This window comes from Canis lupus, chromosome 31 (assembly GCF_048164855.1).
Source record: "Canis lupus baileyi chromosome 31, mCanLup2.hap1, whole genome shotgun sequence".
NCBI classification, from domain to species: Eukaryota; Metazoa; Chordata; class Mammalia; order Carnivora; family Canidae; genus Canis; species Canis lupus.
In genome coordinates this window covers 32,552,009-32,573,677 of record NC_132868.1, presented here as the reverse complement: position 1 = coordinate 32,573,677, position 21,669 = coordinate 32,552,009, and the positions used below count along the sequence as shown (strand labels likewise).

At 34.6% G+C, this 21,669-nt stretch overlaps 1 protein-coding gene across 1 annotated transcript in view; it reads left to right on the top strand.

Moving 5' to 3' along the window:
* The window catches only part of BCHE (butyrylcholinesterase), a 65,222-nt gene that overhangs the window by 8,059 nt on the left and 35,494 nt on the right, over positions 1-21,669 (top strand). The window lies entirely within an intron of this gene.

The window sequence follows — 21,669 nt, the reverse complement described above, 5'->3', positions numbered from 1 at the left end:
CAAGGTGCTAAAAGAAATCAGCGAAGAACTATTATGAAAAATATTTTCTGATATCATTTCCAAAGGACTGCAAAGTACTTTTGCAATATTAGCCAAAGTTTATATGCTAATAGATGTTTACCTTGAAAACTAAAGTTATTATGACCACACTTTTTAACTTGAAAGTTTATAGAGTTTCCAGTTTAGGGAGGAGTAGGAATATGTCTTCTTTCATGCTCATAAGCAGATATAGTGGTAACTGATAGGTAGAAAAACATATTGTCATTCAGGAAAATCAAAGCATAGGATGGTGGTGGAGTTGGCCCTCAGATTACTTCAAATACAAATGCAGAATTCAGTATTTTATTGATTTTTCCCCTAATAGGTTTGTTCAGAGCTTTCAGGTGATGTGTATTGGACAGGAGAAGCTACGAATGTTCTCGCATTAGCTAAGCTGCCTCCCACCTGAACAGCTATATGGCCGACATTAGATAATCAGAAGTATGTTAGAAGAAACTATTTTTCTTCATATGTCACAAATATTGTGATATTATGTCCCCAGGAGTCAGAAGAAAATAATCTGTTCAAATATATTTTCTAAATTGTATCTCTTAAATATACAAATGCATGGTATAGAAAATAAGGATTTTTTTTTGTAACCCCCAAAATAATTTTATGCATTGGGATAATTTGTATCAGTGAGAAAAACAAAAGAAAGAGAAGTTCAGACATCTGTTTTCAAAAGGAGTCCTGACAGAAACTCACAACTTGATAGATGCTTTAATCCAATCTGTCATATTATCTTTTATAATTGAAAAGAATGTTGATAGTGATATTATTGCTTTCTGGTTTTCTCTTCCAACCTCCATTTGAAATTCATTATCTCTTCGTGTCACTATATAAATCTTCTACAAAGTACTTGTATGATATAATTCTTCTCAAACGTTTTTTAGTGCTTATCCACTGCGTCTAAACCGAAAATTCTTTTGTCTGTCATTAAGAGACCTCTATAATCTTACTGCGGCTCAGATTCCCCAACAGTACCTGGCTTCCAATGATCTCATGAATGCCAGACTGTAAGCTTAATATACCTTGGAGCCTGCTCTTGCTCTGCACCCTGCTTAGAACATGTTCCTCTCTCCCTTTTAATGACACAAGTCCTGCTTTTTTTGAGGTCCTGAGCACCCACGTGTGTCGCCAAGTGTATCTTTAATTCCTAGAGTGGTAATTGCTTTGGACCTCTTTTTCCTTCTCAACAGAAGTTATTGACTGTAACTTGTCTCTGTGTGTTTTCTCATTGTATGCTGAGCCTCCCAGACTATAATGAAGTAGCTTCTGAAAAGAGAAACTGGTTTTACTGGAAACTCATGGAAGTACTGGCATAGGCATATGACAAATTTATCAGACATCTGGTTATCAAATGATTGAACAAAAACAAGTAAAGGCTAGAATGAGCAAAAATGTACCTATGTTCAAGATATGCAGACTATTAATTTATCTGTAGTTGTGCAATATCTTATGACTTCTCCACATCAGCTTCAATTTCTGCTAAAGAAGGATCATCATTTCTAGAGCAGCGGTAGAGTTATTTCTATCTCATTTTGTTCTCACCCTAAAGGCTAGATCTATATTAAATCATTTTAATATGTTTTAAATTCTTTCTTACGATTCTAGATATTATAAAGAATTTAAGGAGATATGTTTCTTAAAATTATTGATGCTTGTAATTTTTAAAAGACTTTAAATTTTACATGTCTTTGAAGACAGTCTTTGACACTTAGTAGAATAGATTGTCTAACCCTAATCTACTTCTGTGATTAACATATTTTCGTGGGAAATACATGGAGGTTGACATATTTCAATTATAATGATAAATTCATATAAATAAGATTATAAACCATAAAGATTAGGGGAAATTTTTTAAAGCAGTTTAGTTATCACAAGAGGTCATTTTAGTTGGGAAGTTTCTTTACAGTCCATATTCTCATAGTCAACAGAAATAATAATACTTCTTATGTGTTGAGAGTTGATGGCAAACATGATGTTAATCTCCTGGTATACATTATCTGTCTTCAAAGCACAACTGTGAATAAAAATAGAAGCTTAGAATGGTCAAGTAAACTCCAGTGGAAGCAAAGGTGGTAAATGTACAGTTTGTAAATCCATCCACATCTATCTGACCACAAAAGTGATATATTCTGACTCTGTGGTTTTCAATGCAGGGAGATTAATCCCCTAGCCCCCCACCTTCCCACCCTGGGAACATGCAATGATGTCTGGAGCTGGATTTGAGTGTCACAACGGAGAGTGAGGCTGATCCTAGCAAGGTAGAGTCCAGGGATGCTCCTACACCTCCTCAAAACACAAAATAGCCCCCACACCAACAAAAAATTATTCATTCCAAATGTTAGTAATACCAAGCTTGAGAAACTGCAGGTTTCGGCTTCTTCATAAGCCCAAAATGACACATTAAGAAAGTGAAAAAGCAGAACTAGGATCTGTAATAAATTACTCAGGAAAACGAGTTTTCAAGTTCATGGTTCATAAAATGTTTTAGCAAATTCTCCTTCTTAAATACTGTCTAGTATGCATTGTGGTATTTGTTGTAATTAAATTCAAAATAAGGGGTGCCTGGGTGGCTCAGTTGGTTGAGTGTCTGAATCTTGGCCTCAGCTCGGGTCTTGGCCTTAAGGTCATTAGTTCAAACCCCTCCTGTTGGGCTCCACACTGGGAGTGGAGCCTACTTTAAAAAAATTTTTAATTCAAAATAATTTTGAATTTTTCTTGGTGATTTTTATTATTTTGCCAATGGCTCCTTTAGTAAACTGTTATTCAACTCCCAATTATTTGGATAATTTCTAGATATTTTGTTGTTGATTTCTAAATTAATTCCATTTTAGTAATAGGCAATACTCTAAGATTTTCATCATTGAAATGTATTAAAAACTATTTAATAACCCAGAATATGAGCTATATTGGTGATTATTTTATGTGTTCTTCCATTACCTGGTATGGTGTGTTCTGTAAATTTATTAGTTGATGGTCACTCAGGTCTTCTGATATTCTCCCTAATATTTTTGTTTCAAATACTGAGAGAGAGGTATTGACATCTTCAACTGTAATTGTGGTATTAATCATTTATCCATTTGGCTCTGCTAATTTCTTTTAATATTTTCAATCTATGGTATTAATTTTAAATCCATGCTATTAATTTCCATGCATATTTAGGATTATTCAGTCCTGATTATTTTTATCATTATGAAATGTCTCTTTTCATCCCAAAGTTGGCTTTGTGTAATATCAAGATAGACATGCCAAGTTTCCCATACTTGTGTTTACATATTTTATCCCACTTGTATTTTTAAAGAAATCTTCCTTACAGTTGAGTTGGTATGATTAATTCACTTCATATTTAATGTATTTTTCAATATGATTTTAAGTATATCATCTTGTTTTTTTTAATTCATTTTTCCTGTTGCTCCTTTGCAGCTTTCTTTTTTTTGCATTAATTAAAATGTTTTTTATTATTCCATTTTATTTGTATAAAGACATTTTAATTTGCCCTTAATATTTTTTTCCAGTGGCTGCTTAGGGCTAGCAATTGTTTAACTTGTGAAGTCAACCTAGAGTTAATACTGAAACATTTTGCATTTTGCTACTGGCATTTCCCACTTTCTTCACAATTCTCGTTTCCCATTTTCCCTGTCCCCCTTACTACTTCACAAATGCAAGAAACTAAAAATACTGTTCCATGTATTCTCAATGTTTTTTGTATTGCTGTCGTATGTTTAGGCAATGTGTAATATAAAATCTCTCTTAATATATTACTTGCTTTAAACCATCAGTTATGGGATGCCTAGGTGGCTCAGCAGGTAAAGAGTCTGCCTTCAGCTTAGGGTGTGATCCTAGAGTCCCAGGATCGAGTCCCACATTGGGCTCCCTGCATGGAGCCTGCTTCTCCCTCTGCCTGTGTCTCTGCCTCTCTCTCTCTCTCCTCTCTCTCTCCTCTCTTTCTTTGTATATCATGAATAAATAAAATCTTTTTGAAAAATTTTTAAAAATGAACCATCAGTTATATTTGTGTAAATTAATAAAAGAAAAAATGGTCTATGTACCCATAGGATTGCCATTTCTAACCTTTATTCTTACCTATGGATTCCAGTTTTCATGTGTTATCCTTCCCTTCATGTTGAGGAACAAACATTCTTTAGGATTGCTCATTGTGTAGGTTGGCTAGTTACAGATTCATCACTTTCCCTTATCTGGAAATGCTTTTTTTTTTTTTTTTTTTTTTACCTCCATTGAAGGATATTTTTTAAGAATATAGAATTCTGAGTTGATTTTTTTCTTTTCCATTATCTTCTTGTCTCTCTAGTACTGATGCAAAGTGAGCTTTTATTCATATGACTTTCCCCCTGTATGCAATATCTTTTTTTTTCTCACCCCTTTGGGTTGATTTTAAATTTTTCTCTTTATCTTGAATTTTCAAAATTTTGTCCATGACATTTCCAAGTGTAATTTTTTTTCGGTCTGGGGTTCACTTAGATTCTTCTTGTTGATTTTTAATGTCATATTTGAGATATTTTGGGTCAACATTTCATTGAATATTCTTTCTGCCTCTTTCCCATTCTCATCTCCTTCTAAAACTCCAATTATATGTATACTACGTTGTTTAAAATTTCATAGGTCACTAAATTTCTGTTCCCATTTCTTCAGTTTTGCTTCTGTTTTTCAAATTAATACTCTTAATTGATTTCTCTGCAAGCTCACTACCCTTCTAATCTTCTCCAATTTGTGGCTGATACTATCCAATGAATTCTTTATTTAATTTTAGTTTTCAGGTAAAAATTTCTCTTTTTTAAAAATAATTTCATTTATTTGCCAAGAGTCCCTTCCTGTCTCCTGTTTAAAAAGATATTATTTTTTTAAGTTCTTGAATATATTTAAAATAGCTTTAAATTTTTGTTTGCTTATCAAATATCTTGTTCATAGATTCAGTTTCCATTTTCCTATTTCTTTGCATGGTTAGTAATTTTTGGATTTATACTGGACTTTGTGGATTATACGCAGCAAAAATCCTATATTATTGTATCATTTTCTGAAGAATGTATGCTTGCATTTTAGAATGCTTTTCTATTTTACCAGGCCATTCAATTAAAGGATGTGTGTAGGTTTGAGTTTGTCTCAAATGTGTAACAGGCATGTTTTTATATTTTGTTAGAGTGGATCCAGAGGAGGTCCAAGATATAAATAGATCCTCTAACTTGGCAGAACTTAAACTCAAAAGTCGTCTTCACTGAGGGTATGGCAAGTACTTGGTTTAAGGGTCTGCTAGGATGGAGTAGCCTAGGACTTACTGTGTTCCTTACTTCTAAGGCTTGGCCCTCCATCCAGGTGGACACTGAGTATTGAAGAGGTATTAGTGAGATATAAATGAATGCTGACAACATTATGATAGTTATTCGCTCTCCAACTTTCCCCATCTCTCTTCTGCTCTCAACCCTGCAGCATCTTCTCTGATCAGCCTCTTTAGACTCTCTCCCTGTATATATTCAGCCCAGGACTCAGCCAAAGATCTGTAGGGAATCCCTGCAGAGACTTTGAGCCTCACTCCTTCTTTTTCTGAAGTCCTGCCCCACAGACTCCAGCTTCTGTATCCAGGAGCTCTTATTTCTGTGTCTTGACCTCGCTGGAGCTACTCTACTGCTTAGGTTCAAGCTCCCTGCATCTTGGACAAGAAATTCTCCTTATGTGAGTAACGAGGGTAAACATGGGCTCACTTTGGATTTCCCTGCTCTCAAATAACACAGACTTGTGCTGCCTGTTATCCAGTTCCTGAAACCCACTGCCTTGTGTTTTTGTTTTGTTTTTGTCTACTTTTATAATCATTTATGGTGGGAAAGCTATTCCAGTTCAAACCACTTCATCATAGATGAACATAAAGGCCCGAACTCCCCACGTTTGCATTTTAAGGGAATCTTAACCTTTATATTTCTCATTCAGTTATATGAAAATCCTTTTCTGCAGTTACTTTAGAATATCATATTAGTTTCCAGGACATATAAAAGCCTTTTTAGTTTGACTTCTTGGCAAAAGTAAGAGAATGTTATTCTGTGGTAGCACTAAATTATAATCAAATTTAGTATTTTTAGTTGTAGTGTTTTAAATTCCTTATAAAACAGAAGCCAAAATATCATGTAAGCTTTTGCTAGTTGTAATTACCACCTGTATGTACTTTGCTTACTCCTGCTTTTCCCTCAATCCCATCTTTGAAAATGAATTTAAAACCTTACCCAAATAGCACACAGGTCCGTATATGCATTACATCCAATACTCTATACTAATATATGTTGAAATATAAATTCACATATATATCCATCAATCATTCATCCAAGCAATAACTTGATGGCCAAGAAACTAGATTAAGCAAAACTTAATGACATCCATTCAGCACTATTCCAATTATACAGGAAATTGGTGAAATCAAACTTGATTTATCAGAGAAACCAGAGCAGCTAAAGAAAGTAAATAGCCAAAATATAATTAGTAGCAGAATGTAAGATAGTGGAGGATCATTGTGCCAGGACCTTTCCAGTTGCTTCCTACTATTTCAGATCATCTTTTGTTTACTCTGTCCTCTCCAGGTGCTGTATTCAGAGCTCCTCCCGTGTACAGCTTCAAGGGGAGCCATTCACGGCCTAGTTACACAGGTGTCCCAATTGTATGGGACAGCTCTGATGGGTCCAGTGTTAATCTTCCTACAGATCTTATGTTTATATCACCTTAGTTACTTAAAACTCCCTACTGTTTTTCCCTTTCTGCAAAATGGTGCTATAAATATATCCCTCTTACTGACATATTTAAATATTACCTAATTATTTACAGTTAATTGCATTCCTCCCTGCCATTAAAAAAAAATTATTTTTCCCCTTCCAGGCACAAACCACTTCAATCTATTCTTATCTAAGATCAAACTTGCCTTTCCCCAAAAAATGTACAATTGTTTGACTTCCCAGATCCACGTTTTCAAATAAATAAAATTTAGGCAGTTAACTCGCTTCTGTTTGTTTGGAAATAATCCATGTATTCAGAATCCCTCTAAAGTGCTTAACATTTCCTAACATATATATATATATATATATATATTTTTTTTTTTTTTTTGGCCAGAAATAAATGTTATGGCACACTTTTCTTTTGTCCTATTTTGACCTCATGAAACCAAAAAAGACTACTTGACAAAGTATTTGTAACTTGACTGCATCTTATCTGTTGCTACTCTCATGTATTTTATTTATTTATTTATTCCTTTGCACTGGAAGAAACCTTATCACAGATGGAGCAATTATTAAGTGGAAATAAAAATTCACTACTAAACACTTGGTTGCATGATTCACCAATCTATTTAAAAAAATAACAGTTCCTGATTTCTGTACTGGGGAGTAGGTGTGATTAAATTAAAAGCTAAGCCATAATTTCTTAGTGCACAAGACTTTTTTCAATAATTGAGACAATTTAAAAATAGGCATGCTTCCATGTACTAAATTGTAATTATAATGATTACAAATTTCAGATTTGCCAGATTTCTAATGTAATGACCTTTGTTTCTGATTTCGAATATATACACATACACACACACACACACACATTAGGGATGGGTACTTCACATACATGGCTATAACTTCACTATACTAGTAGAATGCACATGATAATAATGTATTTTCTACTATTCGTAATGTGAAGTGGATTTAATAATAGTAGGGTTTAATAGGTAGGATTCTATCTTATTTACTTATATTTGACACAGGAAATAAAGTGATTGAAAAAACAATATTTCAACCCCCCTTATTTTTCAGGTGACTGTATTTTCTTAGTGTGTTTTTTTTTTTTTACCTCCTGCCATCATTTTGTTTTCAAAAGATAATAGAAAAACTGAGGAAAATCAGAGAAAGCGTAAGTAGAGAACCAGTGCTGCTTCTTTCTAAATCTCAGTGTAGGAATTAATATGTGTCCCTACTGGTTATGTAAAGTTTGTGTGAATCCCTTCACCAAAAAAATAATTTTCAAATTGCACTTGGAATTATTTTTATTTTCTGTTCCAGCTGAACCAAATATATAGTCTAGGACTTCATTACAACACGTTTCTTAACAAGCGTTGCCTTGAGTATAGCAAAAGGATAGCAGTTGTGTTAATGTGAATGATACCATTACACTGGTAAGGTATGAAGTATATAGGTTCTATTATTAGAATGAAAAAATGCTGAGATGATGACGCTGTCTAACATTTCAGATGAGAAGAGTGTGGTCCATAGAAGAAAAGTGAATTGGAGCTAATAGGTGACAGAACAAAGATTAACTATGACTCAAGACTATTAGCTTTCAGTTCCTTGTATTATCCATTCACCAGGCTGCCTTCACCATGAATTATTGAAAGCAGTCATTAAACAGCCTTGGGAAATGCATTTGGTTGCAAACTAATAATTTTAACATGTTAGCATGCTGATACCTGCCTGGTTAATGCTACAGGGGTAAGGGCAGAGAACAGACTAAAATTAGACATCATGAGATGTAGAGACACGTTTAAGTTTGTCAAAGACTGTCATCTGGCCATCTAGTGCAATTATTATCAGGCTTATAATTAGATTTTCTGACAGATAATAGTTCATGTGGTTTCCGGAGTGAAGAAAAAAATCCGTACCCTCTGATTCTGTAATTATTTGTGGTACATTATCATAATTAACCTAACTGAAACATTTTGATGACTTTGCAAAAGGGTCAGGGTTCCAATCCCCTTGGATTTGTTTTATTGCTATCATGACAGCATCAGTGTTCTTTCACTTCAAATTCTGCCCCCCTTCAGGAATTTAGGTGAGAAATTACCCAGTAAGGAATAAAACAATGAATAGGAGGTGCAGTGTTCCTGTAAAGTACCCTGAGTTTAACAGAAAGAATATAAATGTAGGTTAAAAAAAATGTGCATGCATTAGTGCAACCTATTTGAAAAGGAGGAATTACATTATGGGACAGTTTGAAGTGTACATGAGATCACTTGCAAAACCACTTCAGGATGCAGCAATATTTTACCCTTCATGACAGTGGAACGAGAAGGAGAAACCAGATGCCCCCAAGGGGCTGCATCTATGAAGCAGCTATAAAAGTAAAATACATCTGACTGTTTTTGAAATACTTCAGTACAGTAAAATAGGGGAAAACTCTTGCTTTTATAGTATAAAGGGCTCATTAAAAAATGGAAAAATCACATTAATAGGATCCATTTACTTGGAAATAACGATGTGATTTGTTCTGTATGTTTTTCCAAATGTTTTCTGTATTTGGAAAAAATAATATTCAGTGAACTTGTAAATCTGAAGTTGATTCTGAAATTAGAATGAATCACTTATTTTTTTAAAAAAAATTAAAGTCATTATTTCAGTAACATACAAATGCAATACTTCAAAAGGGCTTCAGATACAATAATATGTCATATTTCACTAGGTAACAAAATGCTGTAGCCGAAATGTGATTTTAAATATTTTACTGTATATAATACTATTTTTCTGACTGTTTCACCATCAGATATAACTAAAATGTGTTTAGTCAAACTTATGAGTTCCAAGGAACCATTCTTGCTCCAATTTTCCTTCCTTGTCAATAACACTCAAGATATGAATGCTAAAAAGCAAAACTTTACCCTATCTTTATTTTTTATATGTTAATATTTTGCCTACACTCCTTCATATTGGATGACAGTTCCTATTAACCTGGTAGGATAATCTGTAGATTTATTGTGAGTGACATGTCAGTGTTTACTTGTCCGTAGCCTCTGTTATATAATAGCAATTGAGTCTTTTTCTTACACAAATAACATTATTTTTGGTGTATCCGTCCCTAAGGATCGATACCCAAGTAATTGTTTTTATGACTAGAGTTAAAATATTAACTACAAAGATATATTTTATCTGATAAACCAGTACAAACCAACATAACAGCCCAATGATGTCACAAGTGTTTGGATTCCATGTTTTGTTTAAAAGCCATAATTCAAATCATGCTTTGACTGGTTTCATAATGTTTCTGGAGGTATGAAAATTAGACATTTCATAAAACTCCTTGATATAAAAATCTACATTTCTTATAAAGTTGGAAGAATAATAGAGCAGTCAAAATAAATACATTTGTTGATTAAGTTCTCTGTCTTATGCGAGCATGGTTTGTGGTGGCCCAAAACGATTCCAATAGTAACGTCAAAGGTCACTGATCATAGATCACCATAAAAAAATATAATAATAGTGAAAAAAAGTTGCCATATAGTGAGAATTACCAAAATGTGACAAGAGAGACACAAAGTGACCAAATGCTATTGGAAAAAATATGCCAGTAGCCTTGCTCGAGGCAGGGTTGCCACAAACCTTCAACTGTAAAAATTGCAGCATCTGTGAAGGCCAATATAGAGAAGTGTAATAAAACAAGATATGCCTGTGCTGGGAAGGAAGATTTGGTAGGACTTGCTAATAGATTGGATGTGGGATATGAGGGAATAAGGGATGGCAAGGATGCCGCAAAGTGTCTGACCCAAGCCACCAGAGGTACCATTTTCTGAGAGAGAGATGCCTCTGGGAGGAGGTGGTGTGGATTTGGTAACCAGTAGTGGTATTTTAAACATTTTAAGTGCAGGGTGCCTATTTTATAGACTCTTGGAGCAATAAAATAGTAATTCTGACACTGCAGTCTAGAACTCAAGGGAAGGGTAGGGGTTAGAGATGTAAACCTGGTATCTAACAGCATGAGGATGGTACTTAAAGGCACAAGATAGGGCGACAGAGGTTGTGGACAGAGCAGATTTCTGAACACTGAGTTCAAAAGGCAACTGGGAGAACAAATTACCTCCCCAAGAGCAAGTGAGGTAAACATCCCAAGGCAGGGGTCATCTAAGTATCACATATAGAAGAAGTATAGTGAAAATGACATGAATCCATGTACAAAGCCCTGTGGGTTTGGAAACGTGGAAGTTATTGGTGGCAAAGACATGTGAGAGGCTTGTTCTGAAGTCGAAGCAGGGAAATCGAATTCAGTGATGTAGGGAAAAACAGAGGGCAGGAGCCTTTTGGACCGTGTCAACTTAAAATTAAGAGCCAGGGTGAGAGGGGCACTTGAGTGGCTCAGTGGTTGAGCATCTGCCTTTGGCTCAGGTTGTGATCCCAGGGTTTTGGGATCGAGTCCCGCATGGGGCTCTGCACAGGGGGTCTGCTTCTCCCTCTGCTGTGTCTCTGCCTCTCTGTGTCTCTCATGAATAAATAAAGCTTAAAAAAAAAAAAAGAAAGAAAAAAAGAGCCAGGATGAGAAGCAAAGGAGCATTTATTTGAGATCAAAGAATGGCAATTTGGGAAGCACACACTCAGGTGGAGACCCAAATAGTGTTTCAAATACAGATGAAACCAGGACAGTTATATGAGGAAAGAGAGGGAGGCAATCACAGGAGTTGAAGGAAAGGCAAACTTTTTTCTATGGGTGTTAACAAACTTTCTGGGGGTGTTAAGTCACAAACTACTCCGGGTTATCCATTAACAGATGCAGATTTTATCTTCTGAAAGTCCACAAGTCTCAGGCCTGTGACCAGGTATCTGTTGTCCCTCCTATTTTGAAACAATTGCCTTAAACACTTGCTTTTTGACTCAGTACAAAAGTTAGGGCCCAGTGCAAAGAAAGGCACTGAAGGCAGTTTCTCTGCAGTGGCTGCTCAGGCTCTATTTTAAAGTGGATCCGGTCATGTCCATTTTTTCCACAATCGTTTTTGCTTTTATATGGGCGATATGCAACATGTCTGTGTGCTGATGGGTCTCGTACAGTGAGTGATTAATGTGACTAATTTGGTTTTGCGTCAGCAGCAGCATCATCTACCTAATGGTATTCATGTATTTATTTTCTGTTTTAGAAAACAATGCATCTCCATATAAGGCAAACCACTTAGTTCCAAGTCAGGCTGTCGCTAACTTGGATTTTGCAGAGCACAAAGGAAGGGAACCAAGAGATGAGAATCAAAGAGAAAATAAACAAAACCCCCACCCAAATATTCTAAACATCAAAAAAAAAAAAAAAGCTATCATGAAATATTCCTTTGAGATTTATTCCACCAGAAAGGTGGTTATTTCATCATTTGGAATCTTTTGGTTTGTAATGTGCCCTAAATTCTAAAAGAGTCCTTCCTTTATTTTTTTAAAATGAGAGACAAATCAGAGGCAGTTGTTTTCTGAGAGCTGAGGCAGAAAGCAAGCAACTTTGCAACAGTCTGAGAGATCATGGGAACAGGAAGAGAAGCAACTGGAGGGGGGGTGGGAGATAACCTCTAATGTGCTAGCTAGGAAGCAGGGGAGCAAGGTTCTTGTCCCTAGAAGTCCAAAAACGAATTTCCAGGATAGAGGAGAGTGAGTAGAGCATGGAGTTTTATTAAGCAAAGATACAAAAAAAGCTCTCAAGAATGAGAGGGATCACCAAAGGGTTTTTATGTCTGGCCTCTTATTAGAACCTTACCAGGAATTTCCCAGTGCTTAGGTCAGTGATCTGGAACCAGACATGACGCTTATACATTGCGTGAGAGTCTTTGTTTCTGTGACATCTATGATCTAGAGATAGGTTTTGCTAGGTCTGGTTAATCTTTAGAGTTAACTTCTCCTTTGAAGCCTGGTCTTTTTTGTGTGTGTGTGTGTGTGTGCTTATTTCCTATTTTCTGTGGTTACAATGTGATTATTCGAAAACCATGTTGACCCTAGCATTTGGGATAGGGCGCCTGATTTTTCTTCCTTCTCTTAATTTTTGTTCTGTCCCGATGTCTGTATACCTGAAATAGCCCCAGAGCCTAGATGGGGCCCCTAACCTTTCCCTACCTAAAGTCCCATCCTTTCCCTATTCAACTAGTGCCAGCAGTAACACAAAATTGACGCTGACACCGAGTCACATGCTATGTCGTACCTTCTAGGTGTCCTTTAACATTCAAGGAAATATTGCATGATGCTTCTTAGGAAAATTAATTTGTCAAAATAAGATGAATGTGGTTATAATTAAAATAACTGAGGCCTTAAGGACTGTGCTTTGCACATAACCTGTAAGGAATAACAAGTCATCCGTATTGTGTGGTCAGAATCCATTTAAGAAAGTACTGACTCACTTCCAGATTAATAATTTGAAGTCCATAGTATTGTTTGTATTAATAGCATCAATTAAAATATATTGCCTGCTAACATGTGACTAGCTGTCTGCTCAGGACTTCACTTCCATTGTGCAACTCCCTAAGGAAGTATGGGCATCATCAACAGGGGATATGATGGAGCACTGAAGCTTACAGAGCTTCAGCTGCCCCAAATCCTGCAGGTATTAATAAAAACCAGAGCTCCAATTTGAATCCTGGGGTCTGATGGGAGAATGCAGGTACCTCTCTCTTCCCTATACTTTGTTCCCTCTCTATTAGAATTTGTGTGTGCCATTGGGAAAGAGAAAGAACAGATAATTGAATCCCTTTTGCCCATATTTCCTCTAATATGGAAATACTAATACCCATCTCCTGAGTTGGCATGGAAATTAAAAAAAAAAAATTTATGCACAATGGCAAACATATTTCCAAACACATACTACAGGTAGCATTGCCAGATTAGAGGATACCTAGGTAAATGTGACTTTTAACTAAACAGCAAATAATTTTTTCCTAGTTTAAATACATCCCATAAATTTGCATGGGGCATACTATACTAAAAGAATTAAATTATGTGTTGTTTAGCTTAACAAAATATTCATATTTAACCGAGAGTTCTGTTTGCTGTTGCTTTTTTGCCTCATTTTTGCGAAATCTGGTAACTGGGAGTCAGATGGCCTACAGAAAGTGTTCCCAGTTGGAGCAGGGTTTGGGAAAAGCTGAGAAAGGTGTCGGGGAGAAGTTTGGTAAAGGACTCCTTAAGTCAGTAGGGAAAATAGAAGGGAATACAGAACATTGAGTTGAGAGCTGGCCCTCAGGACTGTATCAGGCTCGCAGGAATTGCAGAATGGGGCTCTCAAGGGACATCCTGCTTTTCTGGAGTCTGGCTGCATTTCTCAAGATTAGCTCTAGGGCGAGGCGGGGCTTGGTTTGCAAGTTTAGGATTTACTTAAAGTGTCTAGAGCTGACATAAGTAAAGATTAACATCGTAAAGGCAAAAGTCATCTAAATATTAACATCATAGCAGAAATAAGGATTAGTGAAAGGGACCATGAGGGAAGGGGGGAAACTCAGTGGCAAAAAATTAGAAAGGAAGACAAATCATGAGAGACTCCTAACTCTGGGAAACAAAAGTTACAGAAGCAAAAGTTACAGAAGCCGAGGTGGATGGGGGCAGAGGGTGACTGGGTGATGGACGTTAAGGAGGGCACCTGATGAGATGAGCCCTGGGCGTCACACTATATGTTGGCCAATTGAGTTTAAATAACATTTACACAATAAATAAATAAAATTAAATTAAAAAGAGGTAAGGTTTACAATAAATAAATAAAATTAAATTAAAAAGAGGTAAGGTTTTCTTCTCCTGTAGCCTGCAACCTAAAATCTCCAAAGCTCTGAGTATGCATTTGAATTTATTTTATTATTTTTGAATCTTTTACTCCCCTTTTCCACCTCAGAAAAGGTAACCTCTGCGAAATGAGTGTTTCATAACATGTATTTGTGAAGACTTTTTCTTTTTTTTTGAAGACTTTTGAATCATATCAATGAACCCTGAAATAAAGAATGAGGGGAAAATAGCATAAACCAGAAAGCACATTATTTGCAGGATTTTCAAACTAATTCTACTTGTAACACTGGACTTCGCAACCTCAAATTTCATTTTCATGTTATTTATTACTAAAGATAACTATTTACAATGCTCTGCTTACTTATAAATTTGAGTTATTAGAAAATAAATTATTCAGACCTTGTAATTATATAAAGGCTTTTATTGCAAAGTAAACATTGTGAAAGTCAAAGAAACCTAACAGTTTAAAAATGATTAAAACTCAAGGGAGTACAAGTCCTAATCTTGTCTTCTCCATCAAATTTGGGTTCAGATATTCTATTACTTAGGCTTATGACAGACTGTGTGTAAATTAAGACTGGCTTTTTGACCTCTACCTGAATTGTTACACTGAGCTACATTGATTGTTTTATACCTTCTCTCTTTAATTACATTCTTTTCCTACTATTAGTACAATGGAGAGCATTTATATGTAATGAATAAATAATGTTACAGTGAGAAAAATTATTAACTTTTAAACATTAAATTGAACATCGTCTTTACAATTGGCCTTTTTAATGTTAAAACAATTACAGAATTCGCTTAAAACTTATGAATTTAGATTTATTATCAAATGACAAAAATAAAACAATGTAGTAGCAAGTTTGATGTCCTTTATTTAGGGGGAAAACAATCCTTAGATTGGTGGAGTATATAGTGCCTACCAAGCAGTGGATCATTTTTCCCCAGGTATGTTTGGACAAGAGCAAGTTTTCTAGAGCTTTAGATACAGCAACGTGGAGATTGGACTTTACTGGCTGGGTTTGCATATCTGACTTTATTTAAAAGATCAAGGAACAAAAGAAATAAGTATAGAGCCAAGAGTTAGCTTGGCATTTGGTGATTAGCCGACTGGATGTTTCTGATCAAGTGCAGCATTTACAGGAACACAAAAGTTATCTGAGTTTGTTTTGCTGACCTAGCACCCCAAGCAGAAACAACTCCCATTTTGGGCTTAGAAATTTATTTCAACATTGTGTTTTAACATGCTTTTCTTCTTCATCTTTTGGACTAGGGAGATATTTTGTGTAAATAGTGAATCTAAATGGTGAATCAATTACGTTATAAACAGAATATGCTCTCCACCAACTTTCCACCTGATTAAAGATCAATTATTTTTATTTTGTAAAGCAGTATTGACTTTCCCAAATATTGGTATACATATTTAAGTTCTTTCATTGTGAATCTACTCTTGATATAATTAGATATCTACAAATGGAAAATAAGATGGAAAAATCAGAATTGATCTTCAATTTTTAGTGATTAGGAACTGAAAATTATTTACTTAATAAGGAAGAAAACCAAAGGCCATAAAAGATAATTGTAGTAAAATGATCAACAAAAATATTTGATAATTCAATACCTAAAAAAATATTAAACTTATTTCAACATCAAAAAGATTCTACCTACAAAATATCTTTAAAATTCTATTGCTAAATCATCAAAGTGAACTTTAATTTCTTGTTTATCAACATGCCAAAGAGCACTGATTTATTATAATTTTGCAGTTTATATTGTTTAATTCACAGTAGCTTCTCTTCCTGTCATTTTTTTTCCTGGTTAAAAAAAAAAAAAAAAAATGAACCAAAACCCTACAGAAAATGTATGCAGATGATCCCTATTGAATAGTTGAGAATGAGAAGTAAAGATGGTCTGGCAATTAGAGAATTGTGGAAATCATATGACATTATGAAAGACACTGGAAAGTTTTTAATAGCTTGAAATGCCAGACAATACAGAAAGAGGTCTAGACGAAATCTGGGGGAACTAATGTTAATTTTTAATGCTTTGGAGCATATAGTCTGTAATGATTAGATTATATTCATCCCTATTTAAGAGGGCATGCCGTCCCACACTATTAGACTGTATGCCTTCATAGTGTCATGTTTCTTTTAGGGAATATTAGTTAAACATTTTTCATCATGGGAAAATACCACATTAAAGAGAGCACAAATAAATAACAATTATATTACTAGTAACTAGTAAACAAATACATATGGAAAATATTTAATTTTCTTTTTATTTCCCTGGTGCTCTAGATTAGCTGAATTATAAACATAATGCAAGAGATAAATTAAAAAGAAATAAAAATATTATAATCCACAAAATTAGAAAGGTGTATCTAAACAATTTAAAATTTGAACATGCTGTTTATTTGAAACTATAATAGCTTTATAGTTTTCTCATGTCTAGCATGTGAAATAATTGTGGCCATATTATCATTCTAATAAGAGCAAATTAATAACTAAAACTTGAACATAAAATATAAATGGTGATAAATATGCTTGCATTTTCAGATTTGTAGCAGAACAAAAAAGTAAAAGACTTATGAGATCCAACTTTTCTCCAGTTACGGATTCATATCTAAGAAATCTTGGAAAAAAAAAAAAGAAATCTTGGGATGAGGATATTTTAGTGTTTTTTTTTTTTTTTTTTTCTTTTCCAACTGTTTAACTATTGTAAAGTTGCATATTTCAGATGTGGTACCAAAGTGTTGAGAATGGATAAAATCAAAACTATTTATTTATATAAATTTCTGTTTGTTCCTGATAAATTGAAGTGGTCACTTATCTGTTATTGAAAGTCAATATTCACAGTCTTCAGGATCCAACCTGAAGATACTCTGAACTTTTGTTCAATCTGCATTAAAAAGAGAATGATGAGAAAAAGAAGAAAGGAGATAAATGAAAAGAAAAGAGGAAACTATATCGGTTTTCTAGCTTTGGACTCACATATTAACCCACTTAATTTCCATAACAAATTTGCTAAGAAATTATTGTCTCTACTGATTAAATTGAAGATGTAGAGTGAATTAAGTTGAGCAAAGTCATGATTTGAAATAAAAAGCTTATGGAAGCTGTTTTGACATCGAAGCCCATTTCTTGCCATTAGATCATCTAACCATCTCATCACTCTAGATTCTACTATTTTAACTATTATTTTCTAACCCCTATTCTGCTCAGTACTTATAATTCTGGGCTGAGATTGGCACTCCATGCAATAGGAAGGTAAAACAATGGCTATCTATATGCCCTCCCATCTTACTGAGGAAATATGTCTGAATTATTGTATTAAATTATCTTAATTTCAAATTTGCAAATTAAAATTTTAATGTTAAAAGTAGAAATACAAAAAGGGAATTTTTGAAGAGCAAATCAAATTAATGTGTTTGGTCAGTTGAAGAGTTTTGTTTTGTTTTGATTTTGGTAGGTGCAGAAAATGCAGTTATTCCTGAAACATTATCATCATCTGTTCATGCAAGACTTCTCTCACATCAGTAAAATTATTTTGTAATTTTTTCCCTTATGCCACATTCTTGAATCTCCCCGTCATGAACATGCTCTGAAGACGTACACATGAGATGGGTCTTTCCACAATGTCAGCTTTATTCAATTATAAAGTCGATCACAATTACAAAGCAGGTTCAGGATTCCAAACTCAATGACATTTTACCATGTGATAAAACTTGGCTTCTTGGGCATCCCAGGTGGCTCACTGTTTAGAGCCGCCTTCAGCCCAGGGCCTGATCCTGGAGACCTGGGATAGAGTCCCATGTCTCCCTGCATGAAGCCTGCTTCTCCCTCTGCCTGTGTCTCTGTCTCTCTCCTTCTCTGTGTCTCTCATAAATAAATACATAAAATCTTAAAAAAAAAAAAAAAAAAAAAAAAACTTGGCTTCTTACTCAGCACACAGAGCAGGACAGAAGACAAACCACACAACAAATAAGGTATCAGAAGGATGTAGGAAGTTAACAAACCAAATACGAAGTCCATCTGAGGGGGCTCAGCTGAGATAAGGTCCCGTCTGTCTGGGTCAGCTGTCCACACTTACTACTTCTTGTGTTCAAGCAATGAAGGATCTCAATTGTTTGGGGATCAATAGGGCAGAGCCTTTGGCAGTAGTTGCCTTTTTTTTTTTTTTTTTTTAAGTGATCAGATTCAGAGAGGTCAAGTCTGAAGAGTCTGACAGGTTGCTGCCAAAATTCTCCCCTTTTGAAAGGGATTTAATCAGTCTTAGGTCACTGCAGACCTCTTCTGGTTCTGGTTGTTATCAGTTCTGGGTGTCAGCTAAGGCTGGTCCTGGCGATGTCTCAACCGTAGTCCCTTTTCATTGCTTGCATCACTGCTTGACCCAGGTGCCTGCTTGACATGAGAGACTCCATTTTGCTCTCTACACCCCCACACACGTATACTCCTCTGTTAAGCATGTTTGCACAAGGTGGGCATCTATTCATGAATATATAGGTAGATATGTCTTCACTTTTATTTCAGACTGTTGTCCTTTGGTATTAAAAGAAAGTTTGGTTAAAAGAAGAATTAGACCTCCACTTATATATGCAGAGTCATTTCTAATTTTCACCTCTTCATGGCATATTAAATATTAAATGGAAGTCTAAATCTCTCAACTTTAGATTCATTTGCAATTTGGGTCTTCTTCCACTTTAGAGCGAGATTGTTTCATTTCTTGAGTTGCTGTATTGTACTAATTAACATTTAACATCACGGCTGTTATGACTGATTTTTTAAATTAATGATTTATTGTATCTTAGTTATTGTGTACCTTTATTTTTATCACCACTGTGAAATAAATTTTAGTCAATTTAACTTCTAGCTCTTAAGCAATTTTTTTCAAGAAAGGGGTGCTTGCTAACTGCATGTTTTAATGCATTAACACTGAGTTAGATGTTAGACTTCCAAAAATTTCCCCTTAGTTTTATCTTCTAATCTTGCCACAGTCTGTCCTTTGAGATAAGAGCTCCACATCAATTCTTCTTTTAATGGTATACTAAAGAAGAAAACTTTTTAAAAGAGATAAAAGGAATAACAGCTTGCTTCAAATGCTGCTAAGGAAACCAATATCCAGCAACTTACTATCAATTTCAAGTGGAGGGACGTGATTCTCCAAATGTCTACCCAGACAGAGCTGATGGCACCATGCATCTTTAATCCCACAGGTTAGTGGTATTTGTCACAATATCACAGGCTCCTCTCAAAACTGAAAAACCGGCAACAAAATAACACACCCAAGGAAAAAAATGGAAACAAATGTTATAAAGTGAGAAAGCTTTGCAAAGTAATCAGAGAATCCTTCCAAATACAACATTAGCACAGGAATAAAGAAAAGGAGGTGTAAGTACTAGAAAACAGCAGGCTCCCAAGACACTAAATATATTCGGATATTTTGAGGGGGCATAATCTTCCTAGTAGCGTCAGTATGCAAAATGTCATACATATTTGCTCTGTGAATTGGAATCAGCTGCTAGAAAATCACAACTTGAACAGAAAAATATTATCCTCAACTCATACTCAGTATAACTATAGATAATAAAACTGTTATTATCAGAGATTTATTTTTAAAAACTCAGCATGTGAGAATATAGCCTGCCTGAAACTTACTGTATTTGTCTCTGAAATAAATATCAATTTCTGTAATTGATGTGAAAATAGAGAAATTTTTTTCAAAGTCACCTAATACTATGTCTGTCATATAGTAAGCATGAGTAAGAACAATAATTTTTAATACTATTGATAATCATAAATACAGGTGCATCCTAGGAATGTAAAACTCTAGTGACTTCTTTAAAATACCAAAGAAATAGGGAGCATTTTCCAATAAATTATAATAAAAGAATTAGCTTGGTAACACTTTTTGTTTTTAAAGCTTAACAGTTCAGGAAATTTAACTAAGGGCCATGCTCACTAGACGTGCTTAAAGGCAACCTTTACTGTTATTCATTTAATTATCAGAAAAACCATATCACTTTTCTTAGAGAACTTGTATTAACATCATCATATTATGTACTTTACTTTAGAAGATACTGTAATATGAAAGTATGGTGTACCTGAATTATAAAAATGCATCATAATATGAATGAGATAGAGGAAAATATACCTAACAAATATTGGCCTTCCCTAATCCTGCTAAACTTATGCTAAATATAAGCATTGGATCTAAACAGTTATGCATGTGTGATTATATAGATACATATATAATGGGAAGTAAGATATTTCTTTTATTAGTATTTATTTTTAATTTAATTTAATTTAATTTAAATTCAATTAATTAACATAGAGTGTCTTATTAGTTTCAGAGGTAGGGAAGTAACCTACCTCTTGAATGTCATTTAAAGCTTCTTTAATGTCAAAAAAATTCTCTAAAATCTACTCATTCATCATATGTTCTTATTATATAACAATTAAAAAATATGTTAAAAGCATCCTGTATTTGAGTTGTATTTAGTATGCCACACAAGAGGTCTATGAATATTCAAATTTGGTCTCAACCTAAAAGTTGAAAAAAATTCAAATTTTTAAAAATAAAACCAGGTAGAGGGATCCCTGGGTGGCGCAGCGGTTTGGCTCCTGCCTTTGGCCCAGGGCGTGATCCTGGAGACCTGGGATCGAATCCCACGTCGGGCTCCCGGCATGGAGCCTGCTTCTCCCTCTGCCTGTGTCTCTGACTCTCTCTCTCTCTCTCTGTGACTATCATAAATAAATAAAAATTTATTAAAAAAAATAATAAAAAAATAAAACCAGGTAGAAATTGGGTTTAGTTATTTTTTGTACCTCTTTTCAGTTATATTGGCTTAATGTTATCCATCTAACTCCCCCAATAGCCCACATAAAATAACAGTTGTTTCTATAAGACTACAGTGTTCTAGTCACACTATTCTTCTCTGATTTAACGAATGAGTTTTGCATATTCAAGCAACACAGCCATGGGAAGAACCTAGTTTGGTCATTAAAACAATCAGAACAATATTTCATCCATTTTGACTATTATTCAGGCAGATTAAAATAAACTACATAATCATGATTGTCAAGATACGATTATACAATTATTTGGGCATCTGTTTCTAGTCTCTTTTTGCTTCATGCAATATTATGAACAAAAATTATGATTA